General features: G+C 40.6%; 1 protein-coding gene and 1 long non-coding RNA gene across 4 annotated transcripts in view; one reads left to right on the forward strand and one right to left on the reverse strand.

The window, feature by feature from the left end:
* Positions 1-21,551, forward strand: part of LAMA5 (laminin subunit alpha 5) — a 135,933-nt gene that overhangs the window by 16,123 nt on the left and 98,259 nt on the right. The window lies entirely within an intron of this gene.
* Positions 803-10,266, reverse strand: LOC103105868 (uncharacterized). The gene is made up of 3 exons (XR_008915426.1): positions 10,181-10,266; positions 7,761-7,867; positions 803-1,328 (listed from the first exon to the last, which is right to left on the reverse strand). It is a non-coding gene; the product is annotated as an uncharacterized LOC103105868 (long non-coding RNA).

Below are 21,551 nucleotides of genomic sequence, written 5' to 3' on the forward strand. Positions count from 1 at the left end.
ACTACTAACTAATGTTAATATCAACCAAATCAATAAGGATTTTTTTCTGGACAAATTTTTAAAAAATTATTTTTATGAGACCGTAAGATACTTCTTAGCTGTGTGACCCTAGGCAAGTCACTTAACCCTCATTACCTAGCCCTTACCTCTCCTCTGCCTTGGAACCAATACACAGTATTGATTTTAAGATGGAAGATAAGGGTTTAAAAGTTATTTTTAATTTTTTTCCGTGATTCATGTTTTCTCCCTCCCCTCATCCTTTCTCCTTCCTTGAGTTGACAAGCAATTCCACTGAATTGTCGAATTGTCAAATATTATCACTCTAACCCATTTCCATATAAGCAATCCTTTAAAGCCATAACTCTAAATCCCATACCCAAATAAACAAGTGACAAATCACATGTTTTCTTCTGCATTTCTACTCCCACAGTTCTTCCTCTGGATGTGAATAGCATTCTTTTTCATAAGTCCCTCAGAACTGTCCTGGATCATTGCATTGCTGCTAGTAGAGAAGTCCATTACATTCAATCGTTACAAAATGTTACAGTTTCTATGTAAACTGTTCTCTTGGTTCTGCTTCAATAAGGATTTATTAAAATTACCTATGTTCTAAGCGCTGTAATTGGCTCTGGGGATAAACATGTAAAAATAAAAGGCAGTTAATGCCTTTGAAGGAAATAGAACCTATAAACAGAGAAGTAAATGAAAGTTAATTTTAGGAAGTAGGTGACACTAACATCCAGGGTGAGATCAGCAAAGACTTGGCCCTTTAGCTGAGCCTTGAAGGAAATGAGAGACTGGATGTCTGCCTCTGGAGTTTATTTTACATTGGGCATGTTTGCTGGGTGGTGGGGGCTGTGGCTCAGCTTCATCAGTGTCTGTGTGACCGTAGATCAGATCTTTAGGTTGAGACCCTGAAAGACTTCACAGTGAGATAGACGAGTCTCAGTCATGTTAGGCACGCATTCATGGTTGAACTGATACAGCCCAGCTCTTGAGGGGGTCACTGATGTCTCCCTCATGGTTCCCCTCTTATTTTTCGATTAACCACCATGTGTGAGTGAGGCAGGAAATACAGAAGTAGACTCCTGGGCTGGTTGGTCATGATGGGCATTTCAACGTGTCCTTCCTGTTTGGTGAGGAATATGGAGCGCCATCTGGGCTCCCTTGCTAGGGGGACTCAGATCTGCAGAGAACTCGGTGTCCCTGGGAGCATACTGATGGAGAGATTAGTGCAATGCAAGTATTTATCGAGTTCTTGCTGTATGACCCCCGTGTCTGCTGCGCTGTCAGGAATACAGGAGAGGCAGGTTTCTGCTCCCAGAGAGCTGTGAGAGGGAAACAAGTCTGAAACCCCGGCAGCGAAGCTCGAGATGGGCCAGGACAGAATGTGGGGAAGGCAGGTGCTGGGGGAAATCAGAGAAGGCAGAGTTTTGCTATGCAGACTGGCTCAGGCAAAGGCTTGGCCTTGATGCTTGACAGTCAGAATATGCTCTGTTGATTTGGTAAGGGCTAGTCCCAGGGTCAGTATGTGCCCTTGTATGTACTTAACCAGATTTATAAAGTAAGGTTGCCCTGCAGTTTACTTTATTTTAGATGCAGCCTGCTATCTGATATATTTTTCATGTCTGAACTAAAAAAGTTTCTACCTTCCAGCCTTTGGGGGGATATTAAAATTTTTTTAAAAGAGGCCCCTGTTTAAGGGGAAGAGGGCAGAAATCTAACCTGTTCGCTGTGTATGATAGAGAATTTCACAGCCAAATTCTGTCCTAGTAACCTTATCAAACCTGTCTCCTTCCTCCTCTCCTAACTGAAGTAGGAACAGGTCTGTGTAGATAGACTATGTGGCAAGCCTCAAATCAAGCTTTTGTTCTTCACCATTTAAAGGAAAGAGATTCTTGCCTGTCTTTGTCCTATGGGTATTAGCCTGCCGAAGGGCAGAGGGCTAGATAATATGATCACTGAGGTTATTTTCATCCTGAATTTAGATTATTAGATGTCAAGGATTTTTAATGACTTTGCTCCTTCTAAATATAAATTAGACAAGAATCTTTTAATTGTTGACTTTGGGGATGATGGGGGGTTAGAAGAGTAGAGAGGCATCATGGTATAGTAGGCATGGGACGCAGCTAGGTGGCACAGTAGATAAGAGTCAGAGAAACCAGAGTTTAAATCTAGCTTCAGACACTGGCTATGTTACCCATGGCAAGTCATTTAACTTTTGCTTACCTCAGTTTCCCCAACTGTATAACTGGGATAATAACACCATTCTCACAGAGTTGTCATAAGGATCAAATAAGACAATATTTGTAATGTACTTAGCACACAGTTCTTGGCATGTAGTAGTAGCTTACTAAATTTTTATTTACTTCTTTCCTAGTAGAAAAAGTCCTAAATTTAGAGTTCCATTTCCCTATCAGTGTGACCTTGTGCAAGTCACTTTCTAGCTTTGGTGCTTCATCATTTTCTCTTCTCTGTAAAATTGTTATTAAACTACAGATCATCTCTGAATCTATGTTTGTCTTATAAAAAGAAATGAGGTGGAGTTTGTTTGGGAAGATACAGATTGACCTTAGCCCCAGGAGACTAGACATAATTCATTTGTCCATCAAGAAAAATTATTAAGTCCCTTCTGAGGGTTCTCAACCATGTCAGGTACTTTGGGAGACACAAAAGTATGTTACAGTCCCTGCCCTGTAGTATCCCTTTGTGTGAGAATTGTTTCTCTATTTAAAAAGAGTTAAACGTAATGGGTGGCATTTTGTTCAGTGCCCAGAATAGCCAGGAAAAGCTTCCTGGAGGAGGCAGATGGATGACTAGAGAACAGAGAGGAGGGTGTTTTCAGACTGAGGAGCAGTATTATCAAAGGTAAAGAAATATACTATATTTGGGGAAATAAGGAAGAGGCTGGCTTGGCTGTATTGTTGGCTACATGAAAAAGAAAGGAGAAATGTGAAGGGGAGTTTGGGACTAGGTTGGAAGAAGGCCTTGAATGCCAAGCTGAGAAGGCTAAGGAGATGAGACTATCCTATATACATTTGGGAATCAATTTGAGATTTTTGAGTTGGAAAATGACATTAAAATAGATGAATGAAATGTTCTGTAGAATAACTTAGAAGGATGCCCCAGGACACCAGTCTAGAAGAGTACTAGATGTAGAATTAAAAGAATTAGGGCTCTTGAGCAAATTATTTAACCTCTTGGGGGTCTCACTTTCCTCATCTTTAAAATGTGAATATTAGACTAGATGGCCTGAGCCTTTCCCAGAGCCCCATCTTTGATCTCTTCCAATTCGTTGGCCTAAGAAGTCATGAGTAAGAACTTGGACGGTGGGCGGTGGTCATGAGTGCGAGTAAGGCGGACAGGGAGAATGGACAGGTCTTGGTGACTTAGATGCCCTGAAGGTGTTTCTCAAAACCCTGTCCTGTGAGCCTCCATCCCAAGCTCAGTCACAGGGAACTTTTGCTGAGCTGGTAGGTTGTTGCTTCTCAATCAGGCAGGGTTGGGAAGAGGAGGGAGGAAGCCTTGGCTGAATGCTTCACAATGGCCTGTCTCCATGGTGATCCCAGGGTGGCTGGAGCAGGTGGGCATGGAGCCACTGCAGTGGGGGAGGGGAGAGGGAGAACTAAACTGGCAAAGCCCAGCAAGGCCTGTCCTGGCCTTTCCTGACTAAACTTACCTTACTGGCCCCCATATAGCTTTCTTTTTTTCCCCTTTTTTTCCTTTTCCTTTATTTTCCTGCCTTCCTTTTTTTCTTTCTTTCTTGCACACAGTAAGGACTGACAAGATATTAGAAACTGTTACTTGAGAGACTAGAACACAGTATGATGAGATAGAAAGAGGCTGACCCAGGATCTAATCCTGACTCAGTCTCTGATGTGCTATGGGGTGTTGGACAAGTCCCTGGGCCTTCATCTCCTGTTCAACCGAAAGAAGATGCTGGATTAGATCAGTCGTCCTTAAATCTTTTTCATGGCAGTCTGGTGAAGTCCATGGATCTCTCATCTCGGAATAATATATTTAAATGCATAAAATAAAATGCATTGGATCACAAAAGAAATATCAAATATTGAAATATAGATATCAAAAATATTAAAACAAGTTTGAGGACCCCAGGTTAAGAATAGTCCCCAGATTAAATGATCTCTAAGGTGATTTGCAGTCCTTCCATCCTCAGATTCTATCCTTGGCTAGATTTGAGGGTTTGAAAGCTACTTTCTCTCTTCATCCTTCAGAGAAGGTTGGCATCAGCTAGGTCTTCACTTCTGTTAACAGGTGGAGCTTCCCCTGCTCTCTGGCTTGGGACAAGAGGAGCCTGCAGCTTCACATGCTTGAATTTAGTTCAGAAAGTCTGAACTGACGACTCTTGTGTCCCTGGCCCCTGGGGGAGGGGGAAAGGGGGAAGAGGGTAAATTAAAAAGAGACAGCTGTGTAATTAGAGGAACAATGCAAAATGGGATATTATCCAGTGCCAAAGTGCATGGTTATGGATAGTTAGTGCTGTGGGTGGTCTGGAAGCTGAGGCAGTCAGTGGAGAGACTCTTGAAAGAGGTAGGACATGAGCCTGCCGTCTGAGGATTAATGGGGTAGGGTTTGGACAGCTAAATATGGGAGGGGGGCATTCCAGGTGGGGTGGAATGGGTATGGCTGTAAGAGTAGACATGGAGTAAGAGGGCAGCAAAGTGACTGCATGGATTGAGAACCAAGCCTGGAGATGGGAGTTCCTGAGTTCAAATCTAACCTCAGACACTTCTTAGGTTTATGACCCTGAGTGAGTCATTTCACCCCCATTGCCTAGCCCTTACCACTCTTTTGCCTTGGAACCAATACACAGTACCAATTCTAAGACAAAAGGAAAGGTGTTTTTTTTTTCTTGAGAAAGAAAGAAAGAAGAAAGAAAGAAAGAAAGAAAGAAAAAGAAAGAAAGAAAGAAAGAAAGAAAGAAAGAAGAAAGAAAGAAAGAAAGAAAGAAAGAAAGAAAGAAAGAAAGAAAGAAAGAAAGAAAGAAAGAAAGAAAGAAAGAAAGAAAGAAAGAAAGAAAGAAAGAAAGAAAGAAAGAAAGAAAGAAAGAAAGAAAGAAAGAAAGAAAGAAAGAAAGGAAGGAAGAAAGAAAGGAAGAAAGAAAGAAAGAAAGAAAGAAAGAAAGAAAGAAAGAAAGAAAGAAAGAAAGAAAGAAAGAAAGAAAGAAAGAAAGAAAGAAAGAAAGAAAGAAAGAAAGGAAGAAAGGAAGAAAGAAAGAAAGAAAGAAAGAAAGAAAGAAAGAAAGAAAGAAAGAAAGAAAGAAAGAAAGAAAGAAAGAAAGAAAGAAAGAAAGAAAGACAGACTAGATGTGAAGACAGAAATAAGGTTGGTCCTGGCTAGGGACAATGAATGGCCTGGAGAATAGTGGTATGAAGAAACTTTAAAAGCAAGATTTGAGAATCTTGAATGCCAAACCTTGTGGCTCTGAAAACTCTGGCTTAGTTTTGAAGATTTTGGAGAGAACAGGATTGGAAGGTGGGTGATTTGTTGGGGAGAAGGGCTCAGAGAGAAGTAAAGGTGAATAGCCATAGGTGCAGGGGTGATCTTTGACCAGAGAGGAAGAAGTCAAGAAAGCCAAGGACTTGGGGCTTTCCACAAGTTGAGTGGGTAAGGAAGAACTGGGTTCTAGGGGTGGGGCAGACACTGGGGAACTAGTGGCAGGTAAACAGGAGCCTTCCTGGAAGGGAAGTGTCTGTGTGCTCTGGGATGCCAGCTGGAAGCCAATTTGACAAATTACTCATGCTAAGCAAGTTGTAACTAATTTCTATCTCCTTGGGTCATAGTATTTTTCTCTCCTGGGGATGAAATAGTTTCCTGAAATGAAGATTTCCAGAGGAAATTCCAGCTTTGATCTCTTTTCTCCTTAGGAAAGGCAAACTCCTTCCCCTTTTCTCTTTCTATCAAAATCAATAAGTCTTTATCATGTACTTATTTGCTATACCTGACCCCTGGGCTAGGTTTTGCAAGGAAGATGGTTGAAGCACTAGAATTTATATAAAGCTATAAGATTTGCAAAGTGCTTTATATATTCTGTCTTAATTTGATCCTCATAGTAATCTTATGAGCTATTATTATCTTATTTTACAAATGAAGAAACTGAGGCATAAAGAAGTTAAATAACTTTGCTCAGGAGCAAAAGGTAGTGTTTAAGGCAGGATTCACTTGTATATCTTTCTGATTCCAAATTCATCATTATCCATCGTGTTACCTAGTTATCTAAAAGAGAATCCACTCTCCTTGTCCTTGGAGAGTCTAAATTTAGCCCAATTGGGGAAATGGGGCTCTCACATACAATGATTAATAATTGGGAATCATGTGCAAAGCCATGTGGCAGTGAGTATTAATACTATAGATATTTGGATCAGGGAAAAATAAAAGACTGGGCTAGGCAAGGAAGACTCAATGGAATAGGTAGGAAAATGTAAAGCTAGAGTCCGATGCTGGGGATGTTTCTGAACAGTCTTTATCAAGATAATGACTGAACAGAGTTCTGCCCTCTAATTTTCTAATTTAAGAGGATATTCCTACTCCCCCAACCTCTCTTCCTGGAGAAGCTTGGGAACTGGGCTTTCTTTCTTCTGGGACTCCTTTGAGATGCCTTCTATCTATATCCTGCCTACCACCATTGATCCAATTTGCTATATTCCCCAGAAGGCAATCTGGTAGACAACTAGATATCTAGGTGATACTCTTGAGCCTTCTCTAGGGTGGCTGAAAGGCTGAGACCCTGCATTCTTATGGCTCCCAAGTACAGGCTTCCTCCCTTGGAGTTAAGTGGGAGGGAGAGGTGTTGGGGGAAGGAGATCCCAACAGGATGTTGAAAACCTTGGGTTGGGGAGGGGGAAAGAGAAGGAGTGCCCACCTCAGGTGGCTTTCTGCCAAAGCTCTTTGTTCTGGGACTCTGAGGAGTGGATACCTGTAATGAAATGGGCACTGGGAGCCCGGAGTACTTCCTCGATGCTTGCAGTGATTGAGTAGTGAGTGTGGGAATGGGCTGGTGGGGGTTGGGGCAGTAGAGAAAAGGAGGGAGGCAGATAGGAGGAGGAGGAAGTTCAGCTCTACTCTCAGTGTTAGAGGAGGAGTGAGGTAGAAAATATCCCCAGAAATAAACACTGGCCAAGAAACAGCCTGATGAATCAACATACAAACTGTAGCTAAGGGGACATGGTTAAATAAGGCTAATTATCACGGAAGACTTCCTGAGAGCGGCAGAGATGGAGAGATAATAAAAATAAATGACATTTTTATGGCTTTACAAAGTGCTTTCCTCACAACACTTTGAAGTCATACACAGTACAAGTATTTTCCCATTCAACAGCTCAGGAAACTTGGGTTTCAGAAATTAAATGATTTGTCCAAAGTCACACTGCTAGCAAGTGTCAGAACTGGGATACACATTCAATGTATCTTTTACTCTACAGAAATGTGCCTGGTGTAGTCTTCTGAGTCCAAGACAGTGTGTTTGGAGAAGCTGCATAGTTAGCTAGGTGGCACAGCCTTGGAGTCAGAAAGACCTGAGTTCAAATCCAGCCTTAGACACTTACTAGCAATGTGACCCTGAGCCAATCACTTAATCCTGCTGGTCTCAGTTCTCAGTTCTTCTAAAATGAGCTGAAGAAGGGAATGGCAAACCACTTGATCCTTGCCAAGAAAACTATAAATGGAGTTGCAAAAAATCTGAATGTCAACATAACCAGAAACAACCCCCAGAATTTTGAGTCTTTGAATCTGAGTCTTACCTATGCAATTTTTGGTACATTTCTGAACTTGAACTTGTTACTTCTTCAGCAAACACTGGACGAGTAAGTAGACTCAAAACCATTTCTCCCTCCTAGTCAGGACTGAACTAAAAAAAAAAAAGTATCAGTTTCAAAGCAGAAGAGCAGTAAGAGCTAGACAATGGAAATTAAGTGACTTGCTTGCCCAGGGCTGCACCATTAAGAAGTGGCTAAGATCAGATTTGAACTCAGGACCTTCCATCTCTAGGCCTGGTACTCTATCCCCCGAGCCACCTAGGTGCTCCTATATTTCTTTTTGGCACTTTGATGAGTTGTAGAAAAGACCTTTGAGGTGATCTGCCTCAGTGATATCAAACTCAGCTAGAAACAAGGGCCACTAATCTGTACATAAGGATCCCTGGAGAATTTATATTGAATTGGTTTTAAAATATTTGATCTATTTTATTATACTTTAATTTATCTTGTTAAATACTTCTCAGTTACATTTTTCTCTCATTTGCCCACAGTGGTGAGTATGGTGGACCACCATGTATTTGATACTTCTAGTCCCAACTGGTTATTTTACAAATGAGAAACTGAGGATAAATGATTTGCCCAAAGTAGTAAAAGGCAGAGCTGGGATTTGAACTTGAGTCTGCCTAATTCATTGTTCTTTGTACATCACCACCCTTCCACTCTTTAGAGGAAACTGTAGTAAAGAACTTCTTTTATGTAGCATTTCCCTTGTCATTTGAATGGTCCTAGGAGAGTGGGGAGGAGAAGGATCATCCTCATGCTGTGTATGAGGAAACTGAGTCCCAATAAATGTGTTGTTCAAAGTCTTGGACACATTTTTGAGTTCTTATTAATGGCCAGAAATTCAGAATAGAGGGAGGTCTATTCTCTACAAGGCTCCGCTGGTATTCTATTGGTGGAGCACTGGTTTTGGTTGGGGAAGCAGACTACAATGGGAGGAGGCTTTGCTGATGATTCAGTGGATGGTATTTCCTGAGTCCCATATCCTAGAGTTTCTTCCCCAGGGGAATTGGAGTTTTTCCCTTACCTTTCTTCATTTTAATTTCCCTCTTTTAAAAGTGTGAAAGGAGGAAAGATCAGCAAGACAGTAGATTTAGAAGAACATGTCTTGTGAATGAATTTTAGAGTTTTGAACACAGAATCCTGGGGTTCTATACCCCCAGAATACTACTCTATAACACCCAATCCCTTTCCTCTTCCACTTGAAGACCCCATGTGTTGGGAAAAACAGCTCCTCCTATATCATTAAATAGCTCATCCTACTTTTGGACAGCTCCATTTTCTCACAGAGTGCCTTATAGAGTATGGACTTCATAAATTGAGGAAAATTGTCCTTATTTCCAGCTGAAATCTTCCTCTTCACCATTTAAAGTGATGCTCCTTGTTCTGCTGTTTGAGTCTTGAGTAGAATAAATGCAATCCTTCTTCCGCATGAGAGCACTTCATATACTTGAAAACTACTGTCATGTCCTCTCAAAATGCATTGTTTTCTCTTCAACTTAAGTTATATGGTGCTTCATACGCATATAAATAACATTTTTATTTTTCCCAGTTTACTCATTCTAGTCACCTCATGGATGTGCTCCCAACTTGTTCAATTTCTTAATACCTGGAGTCACATATAATACTGGCCAAATCCTCTGAGGAATGTTATTTATTATATCTCTCATTTTGACCACTAATTTTTCTGTTAATGTGGCTTAAAATTGTATCAGCTCTCTAAGCTGCCTTTCCTTCTCTTCTTCTTCTACCCTTACCTCGGGTATCTTGGAGGTAAATGTCAGTTTGTTTAGGGAACACAAGGCTCAGAATTGACACAGTCACTCCAGTGAAGGCTCTCGGATCAGGAGCATGTAATTTCCTTCTGGGGAGTGGTCCTAGGCTTGGGAAGGGGGCCATGGAGAAAGCCCAGTGGTCTAGATTCTACCTTTTCCCTTCTTTCTTTACCACCCCAAGCAACCAGTACCCTTCCATTTATCTTCCCTATCTCTGGTGTGGCCGGAAGGGCCTGGCTGTGACTCTCGTTTCCTGGGATGATGAATAGACCTACCTCCCTCTGATTAGCTCAGATCTTCCGCTGCAGGGAAAGTGGTGTTCCGGCCTCCTGGGAGGCTGAGGTGCTGCGGGGAGGGCCAGTTGTTTTTTCCATACTAGGCTACCTTATAACAATCAGTAAAGTCTATCTTACTTTATTTAACTTTGTAACCTTTAAAGGAGAAACAGTGTGGCACAAAAGCTGGAGAACTAAGCTCACCCTCCAGAAGGATTTGAATCCCACCTCTGACATAGATCTCTATCTATTGATCATAGATAGACCATAATGTGCAGCATTTGGACACTGACAAAATAATAGGTTTGATTTAAGAACAAACAACTGCCCCCCCCCTTTTAAAGAATTTACCTACCTGTGGTCTAACTTCTTCACAGTAACCCTGTAAAATAAGCAGTTGCATCTTAGATCCCCTGTTGTAAATGCCCTTTTGTTTTTTGCATCCTCACCTAGGCTGGTGTCTATTGTGAGGTCAGGATTCTTTTGTGTAGTCCTTGGTTAAGCATTCACCCATGAGGTTGTTTAGCTCTGCTGTTTGTGGTGCTAACAGGGAAATCTGATCGAAAATAATCTCAGTAATTGGTAGGAGACTTAACTTTTATCCAGACGAGGTGAATGAGTGATAGGGGTCTTTCCAAACTTTAGTTTGAAGTCTTTAGTCTCTGCATTCATCTGCCAGTCTCATCTTCTTAGGATATTGACCTTATAGGCTATGTTCTCTTATTTCAGGCTGGGTGTATATAGGAGAAGTAACATTGTTTGGAGGAGAGTAGAGGGACCCCTTGAACTATAGCCAAAGGACCTGGATTCAAACCCTCCCAAACCTAATCCTTACTACTGTGTGATAACCTCACTGGGAATCAGTTGCTCTATCAGTACACGGAAGGAGTTGGATCTTTGAGGTCCCTTCCAGTTCTAAGGCTAAGATCTTAGGATCCCCCATTTAATTGAAGAGGACACAGAAGCTCAGAGACATCTGTTGACTTTTCCAAAGTCAGTACTGAAGCTCAGGTCTCACGAGTAGCAATCTCACTGCCTTGTACTGACTTCTTTTGCCTGACTACAGGAGCTGCTTGGATGAGGAGCAAGGAGAAGGGCAAAGGGAGAGAAGTCATTTTCAGAAGAAAGACAGTGATGAGGGAAAAGATGGTTCAGGATCTTTGCTTCTTGTGGCACAAAATAATATTGTGGATAGGGATCTATTGTTTTTACTCAGACATTTTGAAAACTCTGGCTACATTCAGTGTAACTGTGATGGTGCTCACAGGACTTTTAATAATAATAACTCACAGTTATATAGTGCTTTCTGGTTTACTGATTCCTTCCTTCACATTGACTCTGCAAGGGAGATAATCTGGGTATTTATAGCCTCATTTTACAGATAAGAAAGCTAAGGCTCAGAGTTTAAATGACTTCATATGAAAAGAAAGGCAAAGAATTAGTTTCTAAGGAGGAGGGCTGTCCATCAGCTGGGGAATAGCTAGATAAATTGTAGAATATGAATGTTAGATTATATCCTTATTTTACTGATAAGGGAGCTGAGGCTCAAAGTTTAAATGACTTCATAGGAAAAGCAAAGAGCTAGAGTCTAAGGGGGAGACTGATCATCAGTGGGGAATGGCCAGATAAATTGTGGAATATGAATGTTATAGAATATTTTGTATTGTAAGAAATGACAAAAGAGATGATTTTAGAGAATCCTGGATAGTATGAACTGGTACAGAATAACATGAAAAGAACCAAGAGAACAATTTATATAAAGATAATAATAGATTTGTAAAGAAAAACAATTTTGGGGAGGCAGCTAGGTGGATCAGTAGATTGAGAGCAAGGCCTAGAGATGGGAGGTTCTGGGTTCAAATTTAGCCTCAGACACTTTGTAGCTATGTGACCCTGGGCAATCATCTAATCCCAATTGCCTAGCCCTCACCACTCCTGACTTGTAACCAATACAGAGTATTTATTCTAAGACAGAAGATTAGGGTTAAAAAAAAAAACAATTTTGCAAGATTTAAGAATTCTCATATATGAAATTACCAACTGTATATAGCTCCAGAGCACCTATGTTTGAAGCATGACTGCCTGACAGAGAGGAGGTGGACACAAAGCATAGAAAGCGAGATATATTTTTGAACATGGTCACTGTATATATTATTTTTCTTTAACTATACTTGTTATGAGGACTTTCTTTAATTGAGGGGAAAGAGATTAGTAGTAATAATACAAAAAATGGGCCATTGAAAAAAATTTTTAATGAACAGAGGGAACATAAGGAAGCACAGACAAGCAGGACAGTTTTGAAAGTGACTTGAGTAATCATTATATACTTTTTTGAAATACTATGAAATAATTTTTATTTTTATATGCAAATACCCATTTTGTATTATATTGTATCATTAGATATATTCTTTCTCTCTCAGTCAAGAATACTTTTTTTTTTAATTTAGAAAAGAAATTTTGTCCACAAAAATATCTTCATAGGAGCATAGCCTTAGAGCTGCAAGAGGCCTTAAAGGCCCTTTATTTTAAAAGCCCTCTTCATTTTAAAGTGAGGAAACAGGCTGAAGAAGTTTGAATAACTTGCTCAGGCTGAAACAGCTATAATTTTGAACCAGGATTTAAAACCAAAGTCTCTTGAATATAACTCAAGGTCCAGGTACTCTCTCTCATTAGAGACCAATAGGTGGTCCCTCAATAGATATTTTTCTGGGAGGGGAGGGTTTCTGATAAATGAGAGTTGATAGAATCAGATAACTGTGACAATAGAGATTCCCCTCCCTCCTGTGGGTCCACCCATACATCATACCAAGGCCTCTTTCTAAGGAGGGGGAAAAGTTACCTATTAAGTAGGAGTAGTCTCCTTTCCCCTCATTTGTGGCCTAACTTGGGTGTTTGCACATTCCTCTAGATTTGGCCTTTGATAAGGAAATGGATGTCCCTGTTGATTTTGCTTTTCTACCTTCCCTTTCAATAGCTTTTCACAGAAAAACTCCTCCTACCTTTTTGTTTTTATTCTTCTTTCTGGGTAGAGAAGCATGTTGAAATAGGGTGGGAGAGGGAAGCAAGTTGTCCAACCTCCACAGTGAACCTCCTCTAGCCTCCTTCCCTATGCTCTCATCTCCAGGGCTTCATGCATTCCTGTCTCAGTCCTGTTTTTGCCTTTCCATATAACAAGTGGCTTCCAGCCAAAAATCTAACTTGGCCTTAAGCTGCCTTGAGAGGAATAGTGTCCAGAGGCAAGGAGGGGATAGTCCTATTGTATGTAGCCTAATCAGACCCCATCTGAAATATTTTTTTTCCTGTTTTGGGCATCATATTTTTGGAAGGACATGGATGCATTGGAGCATGCCCAGAGGTTGGTGAGCAGGATGCTGAGAGAACTGGGAACCATGCCATATGTAGGTCAGACAAAGGAAATTATGCTTAAGGAAAAGATGTACTGTGAAGGTGAAAACCATCTTCCATTATTTGGAAGCATATAGAAACAGTATTAGTCTTGTCCTTTTTATTTCCTGAGGCACATAGGGGATTGAGAGGGTACAGGTGGTTGAGAGACAGATATTGGTTCTACCCTTCCTTATGGTAGATCTTCCATGTATCCAAAGAGGTCCAAAGTGGCAATGGACTATCTTTAGAGGCCACAAGTTGCCCTTATCTGGAAGTCTTTTTTTTTTAATTTAAATTTATTTTTATTTGGTCAATTTCAAACATTATTCCTTGGTTACAAAAATCATATTCTATTCCTCCTTCCCCTCCCCCCACCCTTCCTGTAGCCGACACGCAATTCTGCTGGGTATTATATGTGACCTTGATCAGAATCTATTTCCATGTTGCTGATGTTTCCACTAGGAGGTTCATTTATAGTCTATATCCCCAATCATAATCTCCTCAACCCATGTAATCAAGCAGTTGTTTTTCTTCAGTTTTTCTACTCCCACAGTTTTTCCTCTGAATGTGGATAGTGTTCTTTCTCATGGAACCCTCCAAGTTGTTCAGGGTCACTGCATTGCCACTAATGGAGAAGTTCATTACACTCGATTGTACCACAGTGTATCAGTCTCTGTGTACAATGTTCTCCTGGTTCTGCTCCTCTAACTCTGCATCCCTTCCTGGAGGTTGTTCCAGTCTCCATGGAATTCCTCCACTTTATTATTCCTTTTAGCACAATAGTACTCCATCACCAACAGATACCACAATTTGTTCAGCCATTCCCCAATTGAAGGGCATCCCCTCATTTTCCAATTTTTTGCCACCACAAAGAGCAAAGCTATGAATATTCTTATACATGTCTTTTTCCTTATTATCTTTGGGGTCCAAACCCAACAGTGCTATGGCTGGATCAAAGGACAGTCTTTTAGTGCCCTTGGGGCATAGTTCCAAATTGCCCTCCAGAATGGTTGGATCAATTTACAACTCCAGCAGCAATGAATTAATGTCCCTACTTTGGACTTTGCCACATCCCCTCCAGCATTCATTACTTTCCTTTGCTGTCATGTTAGCCAATCTGCTAGGTGTGAGGTGATACCTCAGAGTTGTTTTGATTTGCATCTCTCTGATTATAAGAGATTTAGAACATTTTTTCATGTGCCTATTGATAGTTTTGATTTCATTGACTGAAAATTGCCTATCCATGTCCCTTGCCCATTTATCAATTGGAGAATGGCTTGATTTTTTTGTACAATTGATTTAGATCTTTATAAATTTGAGTAATTAGACCTTTGTCAGAGGTTTTTGTTATGAACATTGTTTCCCAATTTGTTACTTCCCTTCTAATTTTGGTTACATTGGTTTTGTTTATTCAAAAACTTTTTAATTTGATGTAATCAAAATTATTTATTTTACATTTTGTGATTTTTTCTGGGTCTTGCTTGGTTTTAAAATCTTTCCTTTCCCAAAGGTCTGACATGTATACTATTCTGTGTTCACCTAATTTACTTATAGTTTCCTTCTTTATGTCCAAGTCATTCACCCATTCTGAGTTTATCTTGGTGTAGGGTGTGAGATGTTGATCCAAACCTAATCTCTCCCACACTGTCTTCCAATTTTCCCAGCAGTTTTTTTTTTTTATCAAATAGTGGATTTTGGTCCCAAAAGCTGGGATCTTTGGGGTTATCATAGACTGTCTTGCTGAGGTTACTTACCCCAAGTCTATTCCACTGATCCTCCTTTCTGTCTCTTAGTCAGTACCATATTGCTTTGATGACTACTGCTAAAGCAGTATAATTTTAGATCTGGTACTACAAAGCCACCTTCCTTCACATTTTTTTTCATTATTTCCTTGGATTTCCTTGATCTTTTGTTCTTCCAAATGAACTTTGTTATGTTTTTTTCTAATTCAGTAAAAAAGTTTTTTGGTAGTTCGATGGGTATGGCACTAAATAAGGACCTAAGTTTGGGTAGGATTATCATTTTTATTATGTTAACTCATCCAACCCATGAGCAGTTAATGTTTTTCCAATTGTTTAGATATAGTTTTTTTTTTTAAACCCTTACCTTCTGTCTTGGAATCAATACTGTGTATTGGCTCCAAGGCAGAAGAGTGGTAAGGGCTAGGCAATGGGGGTCAAGTGACTTGCCCAGGGTCACACAGCTAGGAAGTGGCTGAGGCCAGATTTGAACCTAGGACCTCCCATCTCTAGGCCTGGTTCTCAATCTACTGAGCTACCCAGCTGCCCCCTTAGATCTAGTTTTAATTGTGTGGAAAGTGTTTTGTAGTTTTGTTCATATAGTTCCTATGTTTGTCTCAGCAGATAGATTCCTAAGTATTTTATATTGTCTAGAGTGATTTTAAATGGAATTTCTCTTTCTAATCATCTGGAGGTCTTAAAGCAAAGCAGAATGAGCACTGGGAGATATTGATAAATTGGTTCCTGCCTAGGTAGGGAGACATTAGAATTGATGATCTCTGATGTACTCTCCAAAGCTGAGACTGCAACTCCCCCAACAGAAAGCCTTTCCTGCTATTCCAGTCTTGTATTGATCTCTCCTGCACTCTTCTGAGCACCAATAGCACTTCTCTGTCTCTACTACTCAATTTAGCCCCTAGCTCAGAGGAAAGGGCAGTGTAGATAAGTGCTAACTTTTCACATGTGATTTTTATTATCTCAAGTGGATTCTGAACTGAGGTACCAGCTTGGGAAGAAAGGAAGGGAAAGGCAGGCTAGACGAGTGAGTAGAGTTGATGGGAGGCTTGTTCCAAGACATTGGAAAGTAGAAAGAGCACTGGTCTGAGAATCAGTGGACTTGGGCTTTGGACTTGGCCTTAACACTATCTGTGTGACCTTAGGCAAGTCACTTCCCTATCCTAGGCCTGGGTGTCCTCAGACAAGATTGTTCTGTGCTATAGGGAAGGCAGGAGGAAAAGATCTGGTCTTTGCTTTTAGAAATTTACAAATGTAATAAGACTCTTGTGCATAATGTAACTTGAGAATATTAATGCAGCATAAATCCCCAAGCACTGAGAAAACGTTGATTGAGGAAGGAATGTGAAGATGCTTCTTTATCACACTGACCATCACCCTGAGCAGCCTATTTTCTCAGGAGTAGATCAGGCTACAGGGCCGAGTGTCCAAAGGTTTGGGTCTTTTCGGCCCTTCCTCCTTTATCTAGCTCAAAAGCTTCCTGGAGATGATGTCCTTCTCCTTTGCCCCCACCAACCCAAGTTAATGCCCCCCCCCCAGGGTCTGAGAACTGGGATTTGATTTCCAGTCCTTGCATTTAGAGAGCTTTGGATCTCCCAGGGCCCAAGGGGCCAACATCAGCACTTGCTGAGGATGAGGCTGGCATCTGCAGAGAGCAGGGTCATCCGAGGGGACAGACAGGAAGTTATGGGATTTGGAGCTGAGTAGGGCAGGGTTGGGTTACCGAAAGAGAGAGAGAGAATTGAACAGGTGCCCAGAGCTGGGGGATGGACGAGCACTCCTCAACTTCTCAATGGGTCTCTGTGGCCACTACAAAGATTTAACAGAAGGTATATATGAGAGTGATGTCTATAACCTCTCCTAGGATACATATGGCTCCAGGAGGAGGCAGGATCCTGACTGGGAGTGCTTTAGGTCAGGTTCTCAGTACTATTGGGGAAGAATGGGCTCATAGTTCCATAGTACAGTTTGCCAAGAGTTTTTTACATAGCATCCTGTTTGCCTTTGGATGGAAGCAAGTGTATGTTGGTAATTAATAACCATCAGCTCTCTGTTAAAAAAAAAAAATTGTAAAAACTACCCCCAAACATGTATACATGATGTACTTTTAAGTTTAAGCAGCATTATTAACATTTTCTCCATTACTATCTTTTTTTTTAACCCTTAACTTCTGCCTTAAAATTGATATTAAGTAGTAAAGGCTTGGCCATTGGGGTTAAATGACTTGTCCAGGGTTCTGTATAGCTAGGAAGTATCTGAATCCAGATTTGAACACAGGGCCTCCCATTTCCAGGGCTGGCACTCTCTCCACTGAGCCACCTCAGTGCCCTTCTTCATTACTTAAGTCAAGGCAATCAACAAAACAGTAAGCCAAGCCCTATTTTGTAGCATTTGATGATTTCCAAGGAACAAATACACACACTAGAAATTTAGCAATTAGCTCTCAGAGTTCAAGTTTCCTCTAGCAAACCTCTAGGTATAAATATTAGTCTCATTTTTCAGATGAGAGAATTAAGACTCGGGAAGGTAAAGTTGACTTGCCTGTGAACATACGACTAGTGAATTTGAGAACTGAGATTCAAAGAAAGTTCTCCCGATGGATAGAAAGATTGATGATAGAAAGATGGATATATAAATGGATAAACAGATGGTCAGATAGACAGATGGACGGATGGATAGATAGACAGAACAAGCATTTATTAAACACTAAGTTATAAGCATCATACCAAGAACTAGACATACAAATACAAGCAACCAAGGCAGTCCCTGCCCTCAAGGAGCTTACATTATAATCAAGAAAGATGATATATAAAGAGGAGCTAGAAACAAAGGGTGGGAAATAGGAAGAGAGTATTGTTGCTGGTAAGGAGGTAGAGAATGCTGGAGAATGGGGTGAATTGGGAGTGAACTGGAGAATTTCCTGAAATGGCATTCTTTTCATTATTATAACTTTTCTTTATACTTTCTACACCCTGGCTATACCCCAGAAGGTATTTTCTTGTGGCCTTAATATTAAATAAATTAAGTGGTCTACTTATGTGGCTAGGCACTGTGTTAAGTGCAAGGGATACAAAAAGACATAAAAAAAAAGCAGTTCCTGTCCTCAGGGTGTTCACAGTCTAATGGAGATAACAAATAAATATGTAAAAAAAAAAAGCTACATAAAGGATAAAGAGAAAATAATTATAAGGAAAGCACTAGACTTAAGCAGGGTTAGGAAAAACTTCCTGTAAAAGATGGGATTTTAGGGGCAGTTAGGTAGCCTAGGAGATAGAGCTCCAGTCCTGGAGTCAGGAGAACCTGGGCTCAATTCTGTCCTTAGGTACTTCCGAGCTATGTTACTCGGGGCAAGTCACCTAATCCTAATTCCCTAGTTCTTGCCACTCATATCTTGGAATTGTTACTAAAACTGAAAGTAAGGGTTGTTTTTTTTTCCTTTTAACACTTTCCTTCTGTCTTGGAATCAATACTATGTATTGGTTCCAAGGCAGAAGAGCAGTAAGGGCTAGGCAATGGGGGTTAAGTGACTTGCCCAGAGTTACACAGCTGGGAAGTGTCTGAGGCTAGATTTGCACTCAGGACCTCCGTCTCTAGGCCTGGTTCTCAATCTACTAAGACACCCAGCTGCGCCTAACATAAGGGTTTGTTTGTTTGTTTTTAAAGGAAGAATATGAAATTTTAATTGGGATTTATTGCTAACTGATGATGACCATTAAAAAGGCTATTGCAATAGTTTAAACTCGCAGACAGTAATGAGGGCCTATACTAGGGTGATGGCAGGAGAAGTAGCGAAAAGAAAATAATTGGAAAAATGCTACCGAAGTAAAATCATTTCCATAGAAAGAACTGATAAATAGAAATACAAAAGACATGCTTTATATATACTTTTTTTGTCTTTGCTAATGCAGGGAAGGAGGGAGATACCTGGGAATTTTAATGTAACCAATGGCCAAAAACAATTAATAATTATAAAAAGAACTTGGGTAGGCTGAATGTAATGACTTTCACCAAATAGTTTATGATTACATGTATAAAAAAAAAAGAAGTAAAATCAATAGGACTTGGCAAGTGGTTGGATATGAGAGGTGAAGGAAAAGGAAGGTTCTAAGATAACCTTAATGATGTCAATAAATGTTGGAGATTTGTGCAAAGGTGGTGCCACAACAGAAATATTTATGTCAGAAGGAACAGACTGAGATGAAAGTAATGGATATCTCACAGGTGCCTCGTTCAAATCTGAGTTATTTTTCCAGGAAACCTCAGGGTGGATCGTTGTAGAGGTGAGTAAAAGCTGTCTTTTCTTTCTCCACGATCAGTGGAGAAACGGCTCTTACATACACTTGCCCTCACCACTCACCTTCCTGACACACCTATGAACACAAGGGCTTTGTTACACATCGCGTGTCGCCTTAGAATAACAGCGGATTCCCTTCAACGCTCCCAAGAACAGCAGCCTTTCTGAAAGAGGACAGCCAGCCTTCCTCTTTGTGAGGGGAAGGAGGAGCTGGAAGGGGATCTCTTTCCGTGGCTTCCCCCTGGAGTAGGGGGGACTTTCCTCACAGGCTACTTAAGCCCTTCCTGTTATGAGTTAAAACAACACACAGCACGTATGAAAACAAATTCACACTGCTGTTGTTTTCAGCTGTGTATAAGAGGACGATGTTTAATTCAGGAGAAGAAAATATTTTCTCAGATGTTTAAATGCCTGTAGACCCCACTTGGACAAGACTAAACAGTTTGGGTTTCTGGAAATGGCAAACTTCACAGGGATAAATTCAAAAGTTCATAGGAATTGAGGGACTTCCTTATGTACCTTTCTTGCCTAGTCTAGGTCTCAGTAGGAATTTCTGATGGCCTTGGGCTTGGCCTACCTATGTAACTAAAATGATTTTGTTTGCATTATGACTACTAAATGTTTTTAGAATTTAAAAAAATTCTGAACTTAAAACACAAATAAAATGAGCATTTCTTTATGAAGAGTAGGAAAGAAAAAGAAAATATCATGTCTTTCTTTTCTTCCCCCCTAAACCCTTACCTTCCGTCTTAGAACCAATACTGTATATCGGTTCTGAGGCAGAAAAGTGGTAAGAGCTAGGCAATGAAGGTTAAGTGACTTGCCCAGGGTCACACAGCTAGGAAGTGTCTGCATCCAGATTTGAACCCAGGACCTCCCAAGCTCCAGACCTGGTCTCTATCCACCAAGCCTCCTACCTGCCCCTTCTCAGACCCTCTTAATTGCAAGAGGTGTTTAAGGAGATGTTTTTGAGAGGCATTACAGGAAACAGGGGTCTAGACTTTCTATTATGCCTCTACTTAGAACTTCAACATTGGAAGACTGAGTTGGAAGTAGGAAATTAGAATCTGAGAGTTATAAGTAGGGAGGCAGCATATAAAATAAAGGAGGACTAGATTCAGCTGGCATTGGAGTCAGGAAATCTGGATTTTAATCCAGCTGGGCAACCTTGATCCAAGTCACTTAATATCCCTGGGTCTCAGTTTCCACATTCACAAAAGGAGTATGATATACTTGTATGACCTCTCTCATGGGGGTGTTAAGCTTTGTAAGCTTAAGGGAAATATGGCCCATTATTATTACCTTTAGCTCATACTGCATTCTCCTCTGCAGCATCCTTGGCAGGTGGCCTTCCAGCCTTTGCTTGAACATGTTTGGTGGCAGACAGTTTGCTGCCTAATGAGGCAGTAAATTAGACAGGTCTAATTATTCAGAAGTTTTTTCCCTTAGAATAATGAGCCAAAATCTATGTCTTCATAACTTCCATTCACAGATCTTTGTTTCGCCTCTGGAGGCATACAAGTGTACATGCTACATACTACATACAAGTAGTATGTAGAGTGAGGCACAGGGTAACACCTAGGAGTATGGCAGACCTTCAGGGTAGACAGGGATGGAGGGAGGGGATATCCAGCCCCCTGGCAGGGGAGTGAGAGGAAGAGATGGAGGTCCCAGGGCTCAGGGTGTCGCACTTATATTGTACAGAACAGTAATGATCTGGCTCCAGAGCTTAACTAACCATTTCCAGTATCTTTTTTTAATTTACTTTTTTAAATTTAAAATTTTTTTCCATGGCTACATGATTCATGTTTTCTTCCCTCATTCTTCCCCACTCCTGGAGGTGACAAGCAATTCCACTGGGTTATACAAATATAAATATATATATATATATATATATATATATAATTGCTCACACCCATTATTCGTTTTTGTAAAAGAGCAATCCTTTAAAATCCAAATCCCAAATCATATACCCACATAAACAAGTGATAAATCATGTTTTCTTCTGTGTTTCTGCTCCCACAGTTCTTTCTCTGGATGTAGAGAGCATTCTTTCTCATAAGTTCCTCAGGATTGTCCTGCTGCTAGCTAGTAGCAAAGTGTGTCACATTTGATTGTCCCATAATGTTACAGATACTGTGTACAATGTTCAACTGGTTCTGCTTATTTCATTCCACATCAGTTCATGCAGGTCTTTCCAGTTCACATAGAAATCCATCAATTCATCATTCCTTATAACACAATAGTATTCTGTCACCACCATCACCATTCCCCAATTAAGAGACAATCCC

This window comes from Monodelphis domestica, chromosome 1, assembly GCF_027887165.1.
Source record: "Monodelphis domestica isolate mMonDom1 chromosome 1, mMonDom1.pri, whole genome shotgun sequence".
Taxonomy (NCBI): domain Eukaryota; kingdom Metazoa; phylum Chordata; class Mammalia; order Didelphimorphia; family Didelphidae; genus Monodelphis; species Monodelphis domestica.